A 20,804-nucleotide genomic window follows, 5' to 3' on the forward strand; every position below is an offset into this window, starting at 1 on the left:
TACCTGCCTCAGCTCCAAGCCATCTAGAATTCTACAGAAGGAAGCTGGGAGGTTTTCATGGTTTTCTTGTTCTCAAGAACTAAACTGGCAGAATTTAAAAAGTACAAGGGAAACTTCAGCTTTGGGGGGGGTTATGTGGCTCTGAAATAATTGTAAAAGACCCAGCAGGGGAGATAAATTATAAAAAGGGGATGATTCCAAAGGGATTTCTGGTAACAATAAGCTAATTAAACTGACTTGGCTGCTAAAATATCTCCTTGGTCAAACATCAGTTAAGAAAAGCAGAAAGTACATTTTGAATTTTGTTAAAGAAAACTACTGTACTTAAAACTCAAGACAAGTTTTGATGATATTTTAATTCACATTCTTATTGTTTTCTCACATTTCCTTTTAAAAACATATTACACTGGAACATTTTACCCTTTTTAATAAAAAATATTTGTATAGGGACTTGTTTATAAGCACAGTAAAACATTTCATGATGTGAATTATGGGGTAATAATTCATACCTTGTGCTTTAAATGGAGCTCAGTACAATCTTATATCTAACAACACAAAAGGTATGAATTATTATATCATAATTCACATCCTGTTGTGTTGTGCTTTTTAAATAGTATCTCTCTGCAGGAGAAAAAAAATAATACATTTTATTCATCTATCTTATTCCTGAATTTGCATTTGGATATATGGCTTTGAAGGATTGTACAAAAATGCAAGGCAAATTATATCTTAAGCCTGGGGATTATGAGATGCTTTGTTTTATGTTTGAAATATTGTTATTGGATAATGTAAATCAAGATATATGACCATTTCACAAAGGCATTCACAAACATCTGAATAGGTATGACACAGTTGTTGTAGAAAACACTTATTTGTCTGTCAAGTTTTTGATTATTGTCTTTAATGTTTAAATATATCTGTTTGCAACTTATATTTATAAATTGAGGCAAGGGTTATAAATTGATTATCTGAGTATCATCCAGATGGTGATTCTCTTTCACATTTAAGGTTCTATCTTGGCAAATATTTCAAAAATTTCTTTTACTTGTCAACTCTGGAGAGTAGAAGTGTAAATATTTAGTTAATTCTAACAAGTTTACTAATGCTAACTGTATTCTTAAAAATTAAATTTAAAGACAGAATAATTTTGGTGTAGAAATTCTTATTCATGTATGGCCATATTTGGTTTAGACAGAAATGTGTAATTTCAGAGCTTAAAGTTGTTAGGTAGTTTTTTTTTTTTTTCTTCAGAATTGTAGATTAAAAAGCTATACGAGAAATCATTTGACCCAATCAGCTTTTTTTTGTTGTTCCCTTGTTTAATAGACAAGAAAACTTATACTTAGATAGATTAAGCTAAATAAATTTGATATAGAGGTTTTAAATATTTCAATTCTTCACTACTAGGTTTTTGGGAAATTTGCTGTATGATTCTTAAAACTTCCTTTATTCTGTTTTTTTTTACTTAATAATATTGAGAGAGCCAATATTTAGTGTTTAGTTAAGTAACTCAATATAATTGACTGTTATGACATGAACCTGTGATTATATTGTTTAGTAACTATTAAATCATTAAATATGTATACACACACACATATTTAATACTAATATAAATTATTGGATAATTTATAAGAAATAAATAATAGAAATTTATATTATAGATTTTATATGCATTGTATATAATCTGTGCTCTCCAATATGCTGTATACTAGCTATGTTTTGCCATTTTAATTTTAATATATAAAATGAAATATAATTAAAAATTTAGTTCCTCACCTACATTAGCCACATTTTAAGTGCTCAGTATAAATACTACCATCTTTAGCAGTGCAGATATAGAATATTTTCTTCACTTCAGTAAGTACTATAGGACTGTGCTCTTATATATATATATATACATGTTAATGATTCTTCTACTTGCTCTCCAAATTGAGTAGATCAGAAGAAATAAGTAGAAGCTATCATTTTAGAAATGATCAGATTCAAAATTGCTGTGAGGAGTGTTTAAAAATGTAAAGCTAGATCCCAAACTAATTTTTCTTTTTTATTTGAACACATATTTGATAGATGGTATCTCTTAATTTATGTCAAATATCTTTTTTCCTTGTCTTTATGTTGTCTAAGACATTTTCAAGCAATTATAGAGAATTATTTTTGTTGAATTGTAAATACCTATTCTAGTTTTGACTATCACTTTTTAAGTAGACTATAAAATAATTGGATTTGACTGCTGTTGATTTTATAATTAATTTTCATGTTTGTTTATTAAATGTATTATGTACACTTTTGAGCAGTTTGCCACACGCAATTAATTGTAGAAGATTTGACCTGATATGCTATTTTTCCTTTAATTAAAACTCCAACTTATTGCTGTGATGAAGACTGGCAGAATGGAAAAGGAAAATAAACACTCTAGGAAAGAGTATAAATTAACTAGCTTCAAGGAAATGTACACACTGCAGAAAGCAGTGAGAAAAGATTAACATCATCTAATATTTACCTTGTGCCCTAGCTTAGGGAAATTATCATGACATTGTATTCATCCTGTAATCATTTTTTTAGCACCTATTATATGTAAGATAATGTATAGATGCATGTAAAGCCAGAAAATCATGGAGAAGTAAAAAAATTCAGAGTAGCCCAAAATCCTTAAAAGAGTACCTTCTTCAAAGTGTTTTCAAGTGGGTTAAGTTTTGCTGAATTAAAGCAAAATTGCACAGAGGCAAACTGGTGAAGGCGGTCAGTTCCTCTGGGCTGCTCTCTAAGTGTTAATTCCTGCCACACAGAGAGAGCCCTGCACATGTCTAAGCCTAGATACAGCCAGCTACAGGTGGGCAAGGAGGTGACTGTTGTAGAACTGGGGACGCTGAAAACCTCTAAAGCATTTATTACTTTGCCAGACAATACATACATATCATCTCATACAGTTCTTCCTACTCTGTTTCTGAAATTTTCCTCCCCTACCTCCCCTATTTCTTGTTTAACTCACACACCTAGATTCCCATTTCTTTCATTGTGTGTTACTTTCACCTTCAGATTTTAATTTCAATATGATTTTTCGCTGATCATACTGCTTTTCCTATATCCTTTAAAGTGGAGGGGATTCATGCCATCTGACTAAAACTGCCTCTGTCCTTCATAGGCATCTTTCCTTACTTCCAGGGTGGCATATAACTGCAATCTTTCTTTCTGCCACAAGTCCTCCCCTCATTCTTGGTAACTGCACTTCTCACGTGGGCAAGATGTCCAGTGATTTCTTTTTTTCAGTCATTGAACTCTGTGTCTCCAAAGATCTCATCTACTTCAGCTATGAACTCCCATTATTTTTCATCACTAAATATCTGCTCTGTCTCCAGCCTTGACTAGAGGACGAGCATCTTTCAACTGGATGCCTACCAGAGCCATGAAATTAGTACCCCGGCTCCCTATTTTGCCCCCCCCCGCCAGATGCCTTTAATTTCTTCTCCATACAGGAGTGGGATTTCTCTAATTTTCACATATGTACAGTGTCATTGCACTACTTATAATATTTTAATAACTGCTAAATGGCCTCTACTTTATGAGAGTGCATTCTATACAATGAAGGGGATTTGCTAAATTATAGCTAACTATTTCTTAAATTACCTAATTTGTTAGTTTTTTCATAGAAATAAATTTACAATATGAATATTTCTTTTGTCACATATAATGGTTTTCAATTTTGATTGGGAAGGATATCAGATACTCAATTTTCTTATTGAAGCATTAGATTCCAACTAACTTTGTTAGTGATTGCTTTATAATTCTCTGATTTGGAATTAAAATGAAGACAAAATCTCGGAGAAAATATTGTGCATGAAGTATGGATTTAGCATAATTAAGAAAAATATTGACTGCCAAAATTATTCCAGGAGTTTTTCCATAAGAGTGAAACATGAGGAATAATATTAAAAATGCTCTACTTAACATGATAAAAATAAAAGTATTCGTGCTTCAAAAGGGCCATATTCTCTTTAACCCACTTTCTCTAATGTTTTCAAAGGTGCATTATCACATATTACTATTTATGTTCATGTATATACTTTTCTTAATTACCTGACTCCCTAAATATAGTGCATTTTGTTTATTAACATAAATTGAGAGCTGGTATATAATATCATCTGCTGGTATTCCCCTAGAGCACCTCAAGCAAGGTTAATGCAGGTCAAACTAATCCAGGTATTTTGATATTTTGTAGTAAACAAAACCAAACAGTAAATATGCAGAAATTCAGTCTTAAAACCAATAATGATAATAGGATAGTGTAAATGAATAGTTGTCATACATACTTTTTAAGATCAAAAGAGCCAAAATAAAAAATGCAAACCTGTCCATAAGGCCATGGGCAGAAAAAGACAGGAGAAGTTTAATTGCAATATATCCTGTAATGGAATCACAGCCTGTCTAGAAGCTGATTAAGGTTAATTTGAATCACATCCATTTGAATTAACATGGCCTTTGCAGAATGAACAACACCTTAGTGCCAACATGATCAATTAGATCCTTTAATTCCATACATCCGCCTGGAAAGGTTAGATTTATTAGTTATCAAGATAACATTTCAGAATGCAAATCCATGATACTTCATTTCTTGTAACCCATATCACCTGAGCACCTGGAAATGTTCAGGACAGATGTGTCTTTGAGTGAAATCATCTATAATATGGAGCAAGAGAGGATGTATGGAGAAAAACGCACACGGCTACTAAGACAAGATGATTCTACCTGACTGTGAATGCTGCACAAAGGAGTTCAAGATATCCAGTTAAGTCAAAATTGTAATTCAGGACCATAAGTTGCTATATCGTTAGGCAGATAGTAATATCTTGCCACACATATACCAAACTGATTAATAAAATTTCAGAGTTCAAAAGATCTTTTAAGCTTTTAAGGGCCAATTATTTTAATTCCCTTATTATATAGATTAAAACATACTGAAACCCAGCAACTTTAAGTAATTTGCTTAAGGTCATACAACAAAAATGGATCAGAAGTCAGATCTTACAGCCACATTTTACACCATATAAGCCCTACTGAATTGGATATTTCAAATTATTTACACACACACACACACACACACACACTGGTTACTGCCAAGCCATGATAGAACGTTTCTATCAATTATTGTGGTCTCAATATTCATCTTACAAATAAGATTATCAGATATTTCATCTCTTTCTTTCCTTATAGAAAAATCTATGGTTTTACAAACAGCCTTTCATATTTATCACATTATCACTATCTACCTGGCTTAGTAAACCCCAGAGACATTTTGGGGCCCACAGTATTGTTTCTATACCTTTACATCTGCTCTTACTCTGGAATGCGCTCGTCTCCTAATCAACAGGTCCCTCCTAACCTCTGATTCATACAGATTTTTCATTACCCAAGTTTACAGTTCTCTATTGTTCTGTAACAAATAACCTGATTTAATTGTTGAAACAAGAACAAATATTTATTTGCTTATCTCTGTCTCATATGGTGTTGTCTGGGACAGCTCACCAGGAGCTGGAGGATACAAGATTCCTTCATTGGGATGTCTGCTACCTCACCTAGTGTGGCTGGAAATGTTGGCATCTAGCTCGGCCTCTCTCCCTCTCCCTTGTTTCTTATCATCTACGGCTTTGTTTCTAAGAACTCTCTCTCCAGCAGAAGAGCCAGACTTCTTTATAAAGGCTTGCTTCAGAGAGAATGATAGCAGAAGCTGCTAGGTCTCTTAAGTCCTAGGCCTTAAAGTCACATAGTATTACTTCTACCACTTCATATTGGTCAAAACAAGTCTCAAGAGCAGCCCACATTCAGAAGAATGGGAAATGGACTCTTAACGGATGGATGAGTGGCATGTACCTGCAGGGATAGGAGGAATTGTGCACAGCCATCTTTGTAGTCAGTTGATATCACAAAGCTAAGGTGGAACCCTGTTCTGGAATCTTTCCCTCACAAACCCACAGTCAACAAAGCTAAGTCAAGGATTCCCCTTTTGTATCTTTCTATCCTTTATCATTGTACTTATCATACTCTATTGAAAGGATTTGTGTCTGCCATCTTACAAAACTATAGGCAGCAAGAACAGGATTGGCTCTTCTTTTTTTTTCTACAATATTTTTATTGTGAAATATAACATATATACAGAAAGATGATAATTTTCAAAATACAATTTAACAAGTTAGCTATAGAGCAAATTTCAAAGAGTGTTATGGGTTACAGTTCCACCATGTCAGTTATTTCCTTCTAGCTATTCTAATACCCTAGAAACTAAAAAATATGTATATTTATATAAAGATATTCGGTTTGTAATCCTTTGTTAAATCCTACTTTATCTGTTGCTACTCCTCCCTCTCATTTGATCACTGTCTCAATCTTCAGGGATATCTGGACAGTGACCACCCTAACTTGTTCATATTGAAAAGGGGTGTCGACATTATGGGGAAGGGGGATGCATCTGGTTGATGCTCTTGAAGAGGATGTTGCCTCTGGGTTTCAGAACTTACCTGGCATCAGAACACTCTGGAGGATTTAATTTTCTGAAAAATAGACTTATTGAGTGAAACTTTTGTAGACTCCACATAGGGACCTAGGTATTCTTTAGTATTTTGGGACTACTGTTGATTAGGGCTTGGCTTTCTGTGGCCATTTGGAATATCTAGCTGGGGCTTGTGTAAGAGTAACCTCCAGGATAGTCTCTCAGCTCTGTCTGAAACCTCTTAGCCACTGAAACCTTATTTTGTTACCTTTCTTTTCCCCCTTTTGGTCAAGAAGGCAATCTCAATCCCACGATTCCAGGGCTAGGCTCATGATTCATTCTTAATCATCCTTGTATCATTAGCATTTAGAGCATATTTGGCAAAGCAAATGCTCAATAAAAGATTTCCAAATGTAACTCAAAATTTTAAAGTGTCAAAAGTGGAAGATGCATGATTTTCCAAGAGAGTCACATGGCCAGCTAAGAAAAGTTGGATTTGGGACTATGAACACCTACACAAAACTTATGGTAACAATGCAAGTAAAATATTTCATGAAAAAATTAACAGCACAATGAAAGATTTAGAAATAAATCTTGAAGTTTGTATAAGTTTGTATCATATTATTAGAACTTTGTATCATAATAGATAAAAAATTTGATTCTACTTTGTTTATATCTCTGCTACAATTAGAATAACTCATTTTAAGTTCATTTAATGTGTGTATCTGTACACAGAGTGTTTTTAGTGTTTGTATTTGGCATTTATTTGTAAGTATTTGTAAATAAGCTTTCTCATAGTTTGATATTTTCACAAAAATACATAATTTAGGAAGTATAAGAAAGGCAAATATTGCATGGAGTGAAATTTTCCTAGGGGCAAAATTTCAGGATTGAAACTTTTAAGAGGACAAACTATTAATCAAAATTCACAGCCTGAGTTGGTATATTTGAAAGATATGGGGACCTTGTCTTCCTTCCAACATTTCCATCTGTCTCTCATTTCCTTTCCTCATTATTGGAAATGGTTGCAAACTTGTTGAAACAATTAATCCAAATGAACTATTTTAAAGCAGCAAGCTGACTCTGTATAAAATCAGTTTTTGAAAATGCTTAATAAACACCATTCAATTCTTCTTTTTTTCCCTTTAACACATCAGAAGGCTTGATAGAACCCAGGTCTGGCTTCCCTACCCCTTCTGAAGTAAGAAAGAAATAAGGATCTAGAAATAACATGTTTTATAGTCTGAAATAAAACTTCTGTCAATGAACAGGGTACCTGTAAAACTTTGAAGATTTTTTTTAACTGTAAACAATTACAAATAATGGATATTTTATTGGCACACAGAGAATTTTTATGTCAAGAATTGCCTACCTGCAATAGGATGTTCTTTTTAACTAGGAATCACAATGAAAAATAGGGCAGCTGTTACTTTCCTTTTTCAGCAGTAGCTTCGTTTATAGTCATCAGGATTTAAGTTGTTAGTTTGCCAATTAATTTCATTAGCTTTCTATTTCTGTTCATTATGTTGAAGGCTTCCAGAAAGGTCTATTTGAAATGTGTCCCCAGAGATATCCTTTTTACTAGAAAATCACTTTAATGTGAACTTTATCTGCTAGACACAGAAACATGAACATAGTAAATAAACTTAAAATGTTCTTCCAGTTATTTATATGCATAAGTCACATGGCTAGAAATCCTACAGGAGAAGTAGCACAAACATGCAAAGCAAGGAAAAATCCAACCATAGGTTTTACTAGCGGAGTAGAAATTTATCAAGCTGGTGAGGTGAGAAGTTCAAGACTTTCCCACGCAACTGATGCAAAGTGTATGGTGAACAGAGCAAATAAAACACATACTCTTTTTTTGAAACCAGTCACCAGAAGGAAAATGGGAAACTGGGGTAAGGGAGCATGCCTAGGTGTATATTATTATCTAAGAACTACTCCTCATGGTGGATGCACAGGAAAAATATAGGAATGGGTAATGAGCTGGGTAAAATTGCTACCCGTCAAGCACCACTTCTCTAAAGTTGACCATTATAGTCAGTCTCAGTGGCCAAATGCACATCTTTGGAAGCATTCAAAACATATAATTACTTAATATAAAACAAAATTAGGAACATTTTTATAACTGTCTTTCACTAACACTACATGTTTCTTCATATTTTCTAGCAGTAGATTTGAGTGTTATAAAAATATCATAAAAATATCTTTTAGCAAACACTGGTCTGTGAATTTAAAATATTGACATCTAGTGTTGAAATATGTTGACATAAACTTACTAAAATTAAAAATGTAACAGATACTCATCTGCATTTTGTTTAGCTGAATATGTCTTTTTTTTTTTTTTAACTTGCATCCAAAGAACGTTCTGGAATTTTTATCTATTTCCTGTCTTTATCATTTAGTAATTATGTCTGGTGTTTGTACATCTTAGCACATTTCATATTCCTCAATGCAAATAGCCTGTCCTTATTTATGGAACGCTAAACAATGTTAAACTACTGGGTGCTTTATTCCATTAAAGAAGTGATTGCTGTACATATCTCTGTAGTCTCTATTCCAGTTAAGCACACAAAATGTATATGTGTATGTGAGAATGTATATGTGTTTGTGTGCTGTAATTCATTTGTGTAATGCATAGGGAATTGTAATGTCAAATATTTGGAAAGATTTAGGACAAAATGATAAAAGACTTGATTTTACAGAAACATAAACAAAATAGCCAGGAAGAAAAAGATTGAAGTTGTGAAAGGAAAATTGTAATGTTGGAGGGTTGTTAAATTTATTATTCATGTCAGTATAAGGAATTATTTAACCTTTTGGGTCTAAATTTACTAATTACTAAATTTACTAATTACAGAAATTCAAACTCACCCCTTTTTGTTCCAGTGATGACTACATTTATAAGAAAGGTCTGGCAGATATTAGTGGTTCAATAAATAGTGGATTATTCCTCTAGCATTTTTGAAAAACAGAGGCACAGTGTTTGCTGATTGTTTTTAATCTAGAGAGGGAGTACCAACTTGTGGAAAGGAACAAGGCCTTTTATGTTAGGGAAATCTAGTTTCAAATCCCAGACTATACCTGGATTTAAAGCTGAATGATCTTGCTAAGTCTCAATTTCCACATCTTTAAAATGTATTTCAAATGTTCTACAACATAAGAATGCTATGATAATTAGTAAGGGTAACTTTTCACTGACCTAATATGTTACTCAGCACATACTTACAAAAATTAATATATTTATTACATTTATACAGCACTTACTTTTTGGCAAGCTAAGCACTTACATGCATTATCTCATTTAATATTCAATTATTTGATTATTATTATCATCACTAGTTTCTCGACTTCCTTAAATTATTTCAGCAAGTCCAATAGAATTTTCTGCAGTGATACACATATATTCTTTTTTGTGTTGTCCAATTTAGTTACTGCTGGACTGATGTGGCTAGACAGGACTTGAAATATATTTAGTACAATTAAAGATTTAAAGTAATTTAATTTTATTTCCTTTAAAATTAACTTTAAATAGCCACATGTGACTGACAACCACTGTGTTGGACATCATGAACTTAATTTATCTAGATATCACACCAAGTATATGGTTATAAAATTAAACTTGAAGCTTTTCTCTAAAATCAAAAACCCTTTTAAAATAAAAGTCTGCACAATACACCTTGGCACTTAATGTTACATTATTCTGATGGATACTGCTCAGTGAGTCTGTCAGTGCTCTCTCTCCAGATTTTAATGTGAATGCCTTGGGGGTCAGCCAATGGTTTTTCTGCTATATACCTATTCCAGGAAGCCTTTGCACAATCCTGCCCAGTTAGGCTGTGTGGGCTTTTTGTGCATTCACCATGGGACAATGCTTCCCTCCTCTGTAAAAATTTGGAACTGGTTAAACTACCACAGTTTAGACTATTCGAGTCCCAAGAGGTAATATATAACAAAGGATGGAGACCAAATATGAGACAATCTCTTTATATCATGCATTATTGAAAAGAATATATACATATATATTTTAACTTTGTAAGTTCATTGTTTAAAGACTAGAAGAAACTGACCTCTTTGGGTTCATATGAGAAAAACTAGAGTTAAGAGTTAAAATTTGATGTCACCGTTGTTAATTATTTGGGTTTAAATGTTTTGAAAAAACAAAGCTCCTTATTCCATCCTTCCCATAATACTCTGTTCTAACCAATCTCCCAATTGAAGACAATTGGACTGGTGTTACATGGATGAACTGGTTGGCCCACCCAGGTGTAGACTGAAAGAAGAGAGCAGAGACGAGACTACCAAAAGCTAACTATTAAATGCCCCTTCTCTATGGAATGAGTCTCTGTTAACACTAGCCTGGTTACTTCTCCCTCTGTTCTAACTTCTCAGTCTGTAATTGCTTTTGTAGAAGTGCCTGTGTTGGCAACTAGATTCAATGGATGCCAGAGCTGTATCAATTGGATAAATTGCACATGTTCTTCCCTTATGAAAAAATAAATAGGGATAGATAGGTTTCCTGGAAGTTGATATTCAAAATTGGTCTCACACTGCAATAGAGTTGGAGTGGGGAGAAATGGAAGTCCTCTACTATGGGAACATCATGGTATATAAAGTACCCTGATAAAACAGGGAAGGCACAAACAACATGGAGGGAAGATTTGTATTCCCAGACAGAGGGAAATAATTGAAGGACATAATGCTATGAAGAAAATGATAAACTGTGCATCGCAGAAATAGTACTGTGGTTGCTGTGTGATGGAAGGACTGAAGGAAGCATAATTATGGGAAGTAGGCCATTTGGAACCTAACAGTTGTACAGGAGCAATGGTAGCTAACTGTGATATTAGGATCATGTGTCAAGTTGGTCAAGTGATGGTGCCCAAGTATCTGGTCAAGTAAACACTGGTCTAGCCATTACTGCAAGGACATTTCATGGTTGGCTAATAAACCAGAAGACTAGTTTATTAAATCATCAGCCACTTGATTGCATCTGTCCCTGATTACATCTATGATCAACTAAGGGAGTGTCTTCTGGAATGAGAAAAATCCAATCAGTTCAATTTAATCCAATCAGTTGGAGACTTTTTTTTTTTTGGTCAGGATTCCCATACACAACCCCACCATCAATACTTTGCACTGGTGGGAGGACATTTGTTACAAGTGATGAAAGCACATTTTTATAATTGTGCTATTAACTATAATCCATGGTTTAAGTTAGGGTCCACTGTTTGTGTATTGTAGTACCATGGATTTTTTTTTAATTCATTTTTTTTAATTAAATTCAGTTTTATTGAAATACATTCACACACCATACAATCATCCATGGTATACAATCCACTGTCCACAGTATGATAACATAGTTATGCGTTCATGACCACAATCTATCTCTGAACATTTTCCTTACATCAGAAAGACCCAGAACAAGAATAAAAAATAAAAGTGAAAAAAGAACACCCAAATCATCCCCCCATCCCACCACATTTGTCCTTTAGTTTTTATCCCCATTTTTCTACTCATCCATACACTAGATAAAGGGGGTGTGATCCACAAGGTCTTCACAATCACACTGTCACCCCTTGTAATCTACATTATTATATAATTGTCTTCAGGAGTCCAGACTGCTGGGTTGGAGTTTGGTAGTTTCAGATATTTACTTCTAGCTGTTCCAATACATTAAAACCTAAGAGGTGTTATCTATATAGTGCATAAGAATGTCCACCAGAGTGACATATATTCACATACCATGCCCCCATACAAAACAAAGCATACATTCAATTGTTTACAGTACCAATATATAGTTGTGCATTCATCACCAAAATTAATTTTAGACATTTTCATTACCACACACACAAAAACAATAAGAATAAAAACCAAAGTGAAAAAGAACAACCAAAGTAAAAAAGAAAACTGGGTGCCTTTTTTTTTTTTCTTTTTTTTCCCCCCATTTTTCTACTCCTCCATCCATAAACTGGACAAAGGGGGGATGTGGTCCATATGGTTTTCCCAATCACATTGTCACCCCTCATATGCTTCATTTTATACAATCGTCTCTAAGATTCATGGATTCTGGGTTGTAGTTTGATAGTTTCAGGTATTTACTGCCAGCTATCTCAATTCATTAGAACCTAAAAGAGTTGTCTATATTGTGCATAAGAGTGCCCACCAGAGTGACCTCTCGGCTCCTTTTGGAATCTCTCTGCCACTGAAGCTTATTTCATTTCCTTTCACATCCCCCTTTGGTCAAGAAGATGTTCTCTATCCCACAGTTGAAGACTTAAGGGAGAAGAGAGAACTTTTATTTCTTTTTCAGCCAGCCAGTCTCTCCTGGGGAGTTCATCGAAGACCTTCATTGGAGTTGCCAGTTCGTGGCCTGCCCTATGGAATTTGGATTTGTGCATCCTGCCTTACAAAATATGTACTCATGATCTCTATAGTTGTGTGGGACATTATTATAAATCTCATATTTACAGATATCTCCTGTTGGTTTTGTTTCCCTAGGGTACCCTGACTGATACAGTAAACATTTCTGAACCCTTGCTCTATGCAATAAGACCTCTATATGCATTAAGCCTTTAATCATCACCGGAATCTTACCAGTCAGGTACTCTTATTAGCTCTATTTTTCAGGTAAGTAAAATGGGATCCAGAAGAGTTAAATAATTTGCCAAAGGTGACTTAAGTTTGGGTTGTAGAGATGGAGAGAAAAGGATAGATTTATAAGATGTGTATTGGGGAAAATATGACAGGATTTGATTATTTTGATTCCTGTTTTCAATAACTCTGCTCTGGACATTTGTAATAGCTATCTGGATATTTGCAGTAGCTCAGTGTATTGTATCTCCAATCATTAATCACTGCTGCCTGATTAAGCTTCTAAAAAAAATAGCTCTGGTTCTGTCCTTCTCTCAGCCAGAAATATGGAGAGCTTTGTATTACCTATGGAATAAAATCAGGCTCAGTATTACAAGCAAATTCTCCCAGATCTAATCCCTATCAACTCTTCTAATGTTACTTATTCCCAACCTAAATTTTATATTACCATGAATATTTATCCATATAGATACATATATAAACATATTATAAATGTACACACAGTCAACAACTCTTTTGAAATATAATTTGCATACCATACAATTCTCCCAAAGTTTACAGCTTATTTTTTTAGTAAATTCACAGCTGTACAAACATCACCACAATCAATTTTAGAATATTATCGTCACCCCAAAAGAAAGGAAGTACATATTAGCAGTCACAGCCTATTCCCACTAGCCCATGCCCCCACTAGCCCTCACCAAATGTTAATCTGATTTCGATCTCTTTAGATTTGCCTATGATGGATATTTCATATAAATAAAATCATACAATATGTAACATAATGTTTTAAGGTTCATCAATTAATCAGTACTTCATTTTTTTTTTGCCAAATTATATTCAATTGTATGAATTGCATACAATTATTGCTTTTTATTCATCAGTTGACGGACATTTGTGTTTCCACATTTGGTTATTATGTGTTTGCTACTATGACATTCATGTACATGTTTTTGTATAGGCAAATGTTTGAATTTCTCTAGAGTATATACCTAGGAGAGGAATTGCTGGGACATAGGATAACTCACTGTTTAACATACTGAGGGCTTGTAAAACTGGTTTCCAAAGCAGTTTCACCATTTCACTTGCTTACTTGCAATATATGAGGTTTCCAATTTTTCTACACCATTACCAAATCTTGTTATGAATTGTCTTTTTAATTATAGCCATTCTAGTTTGCATGAAGTAGTGTATTATTATGGCTTTGATTTACATTTCCCTGATCGCTAATGATGTTAGCAACTATTTATGTGTGTCCTAGCAATTTGTATATTATCTTTGGTAAACTGTCTATTCAGATCTTTTGACCAGTTTAATTGGTTTATTTGTCTTTTTAATATTTGTTGGGGATAATAGCCTCTGTTCTTTTTGGCTTGCTTCTCCTAGTTTGATATCTTCTCCTTAAGAACAAGCAGACTGAGGGTGATTAGGACCAGGTATTCTTGCATGCGCTGCCTGGAAACTTCCATCCCCCAAGTGAGGGATAGGTATAAGAAAGGAGTCCCAGATGTCTCTGCTACTTGTACCTGCAATTGAGCTTCTGTAATACAGAGCTGGGGAGGTTGGATAAGAAATGTTAATGGCCTACTCTTCCTGTTCTTACTGAGACTTAGTAAATTTTCTTAAATACATATTTTTTTTTCATTTGCTGTATATGCCCTTAGTAAAATTTCCAGAGACTTTAAGTATTTTATTTATTTAATTGTTTTTTTACCAGTTATGGTTGTTAGCCTGGAGACAGGGCCTATGGAACTTCCTATGTCACCATTCTGGAAGTGCTCTCCTTGTCCATATGTATTTTATAGCCAACCGTAGTGTTATTTCTGAATATGTTTCCTGCTGAATTACCCCTGTGCTTTTATTTGAGGTCATGTTTCTAACTTGTACATCCTCCTTAATTTCACTCCCTGGGGAAACCTAATTTATTTTCTAGATGGAATTCAAACATTGCTTTCTTTAAAGAGATTTCTTCATTTCTCAACTTGATATGCTCATTGTTATCTTAACCCACATTGTGCTTTATTTCTAAATCTCTCAAGTCATATATTTTTGCCTTAGTTTGGAGTTGTTCTTTTTCATCTTTTTTTTTTTTTCCCTTCCTTTGATTTTAAGTTCCTCCAAGGAAGGGATTTTGTTTTATTTATCTTTGTATTTCCTTGCTGTGTTTCAAGATTGTAATCTTGTTGTCAACACATACTTGGTTGTGGAAATAAATTAATGAATGAACAAAGTACAGTTAATGCACTGTGGTCCACTGAATTATGAACCCCAATTTAGACATGTTCTTATTCTTAATCCACATTCCAGTATGAACCTATTGTATATAGGACCTCTTGAAGAAATTATTTTTAGTTAATGTGTGGTCCAATTTGGTCTTAGTCTGGATGTCTATAAACAGAAAAGGCACAAGAAAGAGACAGAACCCACAGTCAGCAGGAATCTGGAAGGGACAGGAGAGGACGTTGCAATGTGACAGAAAGCAGGGATTCAAGTAAAGGAACCTAAAGGATTGTGGCAAGCCAGCACAGAATGCTACTGGCACCAGGGAGGTAGTAAGCCTTCTAGGCTCCAAAATGGTGAGACAATAAATTTCCATTGTTCAAACCAACCTGCCTTTTTCATAGCAGCCAGGCAAACGAAGACACTATGTGAAATGCTATATCTATCATAAAAGTATGCAGTTATCAAACTGTAACTTTCAAGGATTAATAGTACTGTATTACTTTGGACTTCCTCATTTCTAATATCAGTTTAACCATATTCCATATCTTTAAAATATATGAAATGGGCAAAAATATTAATCCTATGATGCACTTAATTTGACCATAATTTAGGACAGGGTTGTTAAGCCATTAGAAAAATATTTAAAAATGTAAACATTTTATTTAATAATTTAAGTTAAAATTGATCAGGAAGCTTAAAAAAATTGTTCGAAAGAAGGTATTAATGAGTCATAGGATGCAATTATGCTTTTTTTCTAATAAGGATTACAGATATACTTTTGAATTTAATTTAGAATATTTTGGCTTTTTCACTGATCTATTTCCTTTAGTTTTATTCTACCATTGTGGGTATCTTCCATCATTTAAATCTCACAAATGGAAGGAGAAGGAGGATAAGGAGAATGAGAAAAAAAGAAAAACTAACTTTAAATTTTCCATAACTTCACAATTCAAAAATACAAATGAATACAATAGCATTTAAGTAGCAACAAAGGATTTGAAAATGTATAGTGCATTTTCACTACCAATAAAAGACCAATGGTATTTGTAAATATGAAATATAATGGAAACTCAATAGGACCTGCATATTTTCCAGTTAATCTTCCAAGAGCACTCCAGTTTTGGAGTAATAGCAATAATAACCCATTCAATTAAAGGTTCTTCGAAACTGGAATAAAATAAATTCTTACAGCTTATTTTTTGGTGAGGATATTAATAACTGATTTTTTTTCTTTCTATTTAACTAGAAATATAATTGATTCAAAAATATAAAATGTAAGTTCTATTGATTGAAAGAATGATTGGAGGCTGGCCTCATAAATAGATAGCCAAGAACAGAAGATTATGTAGGTTGAGTGATTTAATGATGAACTTCTTCATCTACATTTATTGATACTTGCTCTATGCTAAAATAATACAAAAATATCAGATAAAAAAGGGACACGTGTCTGTCCTGTAAAGCTAGAAACTAATAGCCTCAGGAAAGTACTAATTATGCTGCAGAAAAAATAAAGGGGGAAGGAAGGTAGATATTGTACATCATAAATAAAGAATGGCAAAGATTATTCTGTTTCCTGGGATAAGCATCCAGCCAGTTTTGAACCTACTTGCATAATAAAATTTCCTGAAGGAGTGAAATAGTCTTTAACACAAAGGAAGTACAATCACATAAACTAGGACTGACAAAAGCAGAAAATCTGAAAATGGGACAGAGATCAATGATGGAGTACAGGCAACATGAAATAATCCTTAAATAAAAATAGTAGCAACATATATTAACAAGGCAGAGCTTTAATTTAAGAATGCAAAAGAGAAAATAAAAATATACTTAAAATAAAGAGTTTTTGAAGAGGAATAGAACATAATATCAAATAGGTGGAGTTTAACCATAGTGCAAATCACCTTTGGCACTTCATAAAAATGCATCACAGCATCATCCCTGGGATTCCCAATGAGCAAATGGAATTGATACCACACAACAGAAGTCAGCAAACTGTGTCCCATGGGTCAAATTTGTTTGCTATGTTTTGTCAATCAAGTTTTATTGAAACAATGCCATGCACATTTGTTTATGAGTTATCAGTGACTGTTTCAGGTTAGAACAGTGGAGTTGAGAGGTTTTGACAAGGACTGCGTGACCCAAAAGTAGTTACTATCTGGCCTTTTACAGAAAAAGTTTGCTGACTCCATCATAGAGCATTGGCTTAATGAATAATGCAAATATGTATTTTTCTTGAAATATCTCTATTGCATTAGACCAAGAAAGAGATAACATAATAGAAGGGCTCAGAAAGTGCACTGTCCTCATTGATTGCATAATTTCTTCAAAGACATCAAATAGGCCATTGGCTTAATTTAGGAGTTCCTAACATCTGTCTTAATTTTGGTTCCCTAGAAGCAGCACCTGAGACAGGGATTTGGATGCCAATGATATACTGAGGGCATGCTTTCATGAAAAAAATCTGAAGTAATTGTGGGGGAAAGGGAAAAGGGTCAAGCAAGGATATCATCTTGATAAAGTCTCATCTTTCCTTGATTCACAGAGGGAGGGTGGTAGAGGGTGAAGTGTATCTGGAGTATAAATCTTACAGGTGAGTGTTTCACCTTTCAGGCAGAGATAACCCTGTAACAGTCATTCATTAGGCATAGACTACCCCTGAGGGTGAGTATGGTACATAACCTCTTAAGATAGGTGGCTTCTTCTGGCTGAGACAAATATCTAGGAAAGGAAATAGTTGTGAGTTGTTATCAGCCAATACTCAGAACAGCTGTAGATGAGTACATCAGTCTAGTACAGTAGATCTGGGTGGGGTACCAATAGCATCTACCACAATATTTTTATTCCAGTAACAGTCTTCTAAGTGTCACCCATGTTTTAGTCTTGATTGCCAATTAATGATGCAGTCAGAATCTTTCCAAAATACAAGTCTTAGTATCTTTTTGATTAGAATTCTTTGACAGTCTTCTTAGGAAAAGCTGTTAGGTCATTGATGACCTGACCTGTTTTGAACATCATTCTTCATTCCTGGTCCAAATAGCCTTTGCCACCAACCACCTTACTCTTGCTGCTTTTGCTACTAGAGTATGAAAATATTAGAAATTCCCCAAAAAATATGCAACATTGTCTTACTCCTCTTTATCTTTGCCCATGCTGAAATTTGAAACTTATGTCAATATCCTGAGATATGTATTGCAAAGTTCTATTCCCCTACCCACTTAATATGACTACCTGTAGACAGGGACAGTGGAGAGATAAGATATTCCATTCCAAATGGTTTTATTTAAAAAGTCTGCCTAGTGAAGCAAGAGGACCCTGGAAGGCTGAAGCTCTGGGTTAGAAAAGCAATCAATTATGGAAGGCAGAAGAAAATGTGTCTTTCCAGAATCGTTCAGGCCTGAAGCTTCTCAGGTCATCACCAGGATAACTGTAGACAATCCATAGAGTGGGACTAGAACTAGAAACCATAAGGAGGGAGCAGGGAAAAGGAGTTGTTAAGAAGTGTGCAAGGATAAAAACCAATCCAGATTTGGAAATATCCAGAATCTTGGTCTCCTCCCTTCTCACTACCAGGCCCTGGATATGATTGAAGCCAGCTCTGTCAAAGACAGAGATCAAGCTACTTACAGCCAGAGCAGCCAGAGATTTTAAAAACAAACAAACAAACAAGCAAAAAAACAAAACATGAATCAAACATTGATTTCTCCCTTACAGATATGCTACCATCTCCCTGTTCCCTGAGGGATATGCCAGAGGGCCTCTTAGAATTTGTCTCACCAGGAGAGAGGGAGAGGAGAAAGTGTATAGGATAGGGTATGAGCAGAGAGCAGGAGCTTTCACCAGTGGAAGCAATAAAAAAAAACTAAAAATTCACAAAGCATTTACTCAAGAAAGAGAAAGACAAATTTAGACTGAAAGTCACTAGAATATTTGAAGGCAATACTATTATGTTTCCACTACATAGAGGAAATAAAGAGCTCATAATCAAAGTAAATGTGTGCAATGAAGGTAGTTTATTTTTGTACATATTTGATTTGTAACTATTAAATTATACCCTTCATAATCTTTAATACTCTTCTTCTCTTTCCCCTCCAGTATATTCCTCATGGTCCTTCAAGATTCTGTAATCACAGCACTTACCACATTGTTTTGTCAAATGATTCATCTCTGGCACTGAAATTCTTCACGAGCAAGGGATTGTGTCTTTTTTCTTTGCAGTCTCGCTTCCTGTTAGGGCATCTGACACAGTGGGCCTCCAGTAAACATTTTGTTAGATGACTGAATGAGTGGATAATTAAACATGAACCACATAGAAAACATTTAGTTAAATATTAAGTCCAGCTATTAATAGTGTTGTGAATAACCCAACACTAAAAAAAATTAAAATCAAGATCATTTTGGAGATTTTTTTCCCAGGAATTCTAACAAAAATAAAACAAAGAGCATTTATTGCCACTATTGGCATTGCTGAGTCCTTTACATTTATTATCTCATTCAATCCTCATACACACACACACACACACACACACACACACACACACACGCACACACACACAACCCTATGAGTTGAATGCTACTATGCTACTCTTATTGCTATTTTTGGATAAGGTAACTGAAACCTGGCCTGATAAAGTCAGGAAACAGTAGTATGAAACAGATGGTTTGACACCAAAGTATGCATGTTTATTTTCAGCTAAAAACTATTTGCAATGCTGTTCCAGTTGCTCCCTTTTCCTAAAAGCTGTTCTCCTCTTGTCAGGTGAACCTGGGAACTGAAATCCCATCAACCCCATCTATGTTATCTGCCTTTCACAACCAACAGCTATGATAAGGAACCACACTAAATGCCAGAGATCATCAAAAAGGGACTTTGGAGTTCATTTGTTCCAGTCAATCTGGTTCGTACAAGAAGAAATCACTAATTTAAAAACAGGCTTAATGAAACTCTTAGTAAGAAGTATTTGTAGGTAAAGATTGCCATATAATAGGCATTCGGAAAGTATTTACTGTAAGAACTTAATTTGTTTATCATCGCCAGACAAATGATTTTACTTTAGTGCCTTCATAATTAAGTGAAAGGATGATGGAGTGAGAAATAACCCTTGCTTCTTTGATTTGCATACTCTGAAATGATCTTCATCAATTTTCTTCCACTGACCAACACCAAAATCTTCAGTTTCAATGGTATTCATAAGATCTCTCTCTGTCAATGCTTCAATAATATAAGTGTAATATTTCTTTTCTCTTATTTACACTTGCAAGGTAAAAGAGATAAAAATTGTCAGAAGAACTCAACAGTTCACATAAATTTATCTCTTTTTTAAACGTCTTTCCATAAAACATGAATAAGTACAGAGCATCATGCTATATTTTATTGATATTATAAATATAGTTTTTTTTTTTTTTTAAAGATTTCTCCCCTCATGATTTCTTATCTCTTGCTGCTTTCCACAAGCTTCAGGAACAACCTAAGAATATACACAACCAAATATTTCTTCCTCCCTCC

The sequence above is a fragment of the Choloepus didactylus genome, chromosome 3 (assembly GCF_015220235.1).
Source record: "Choloepus didactylus isolate mChoDid1 chromosome 3, mChoDid1.pri, whole genome shotgun sequence".
NCBI lineage: Eukaryota > Metazoa > Chordata > Mammalia > Pilosa > Megalonychidae > Choloepus > Choloepus didactylus.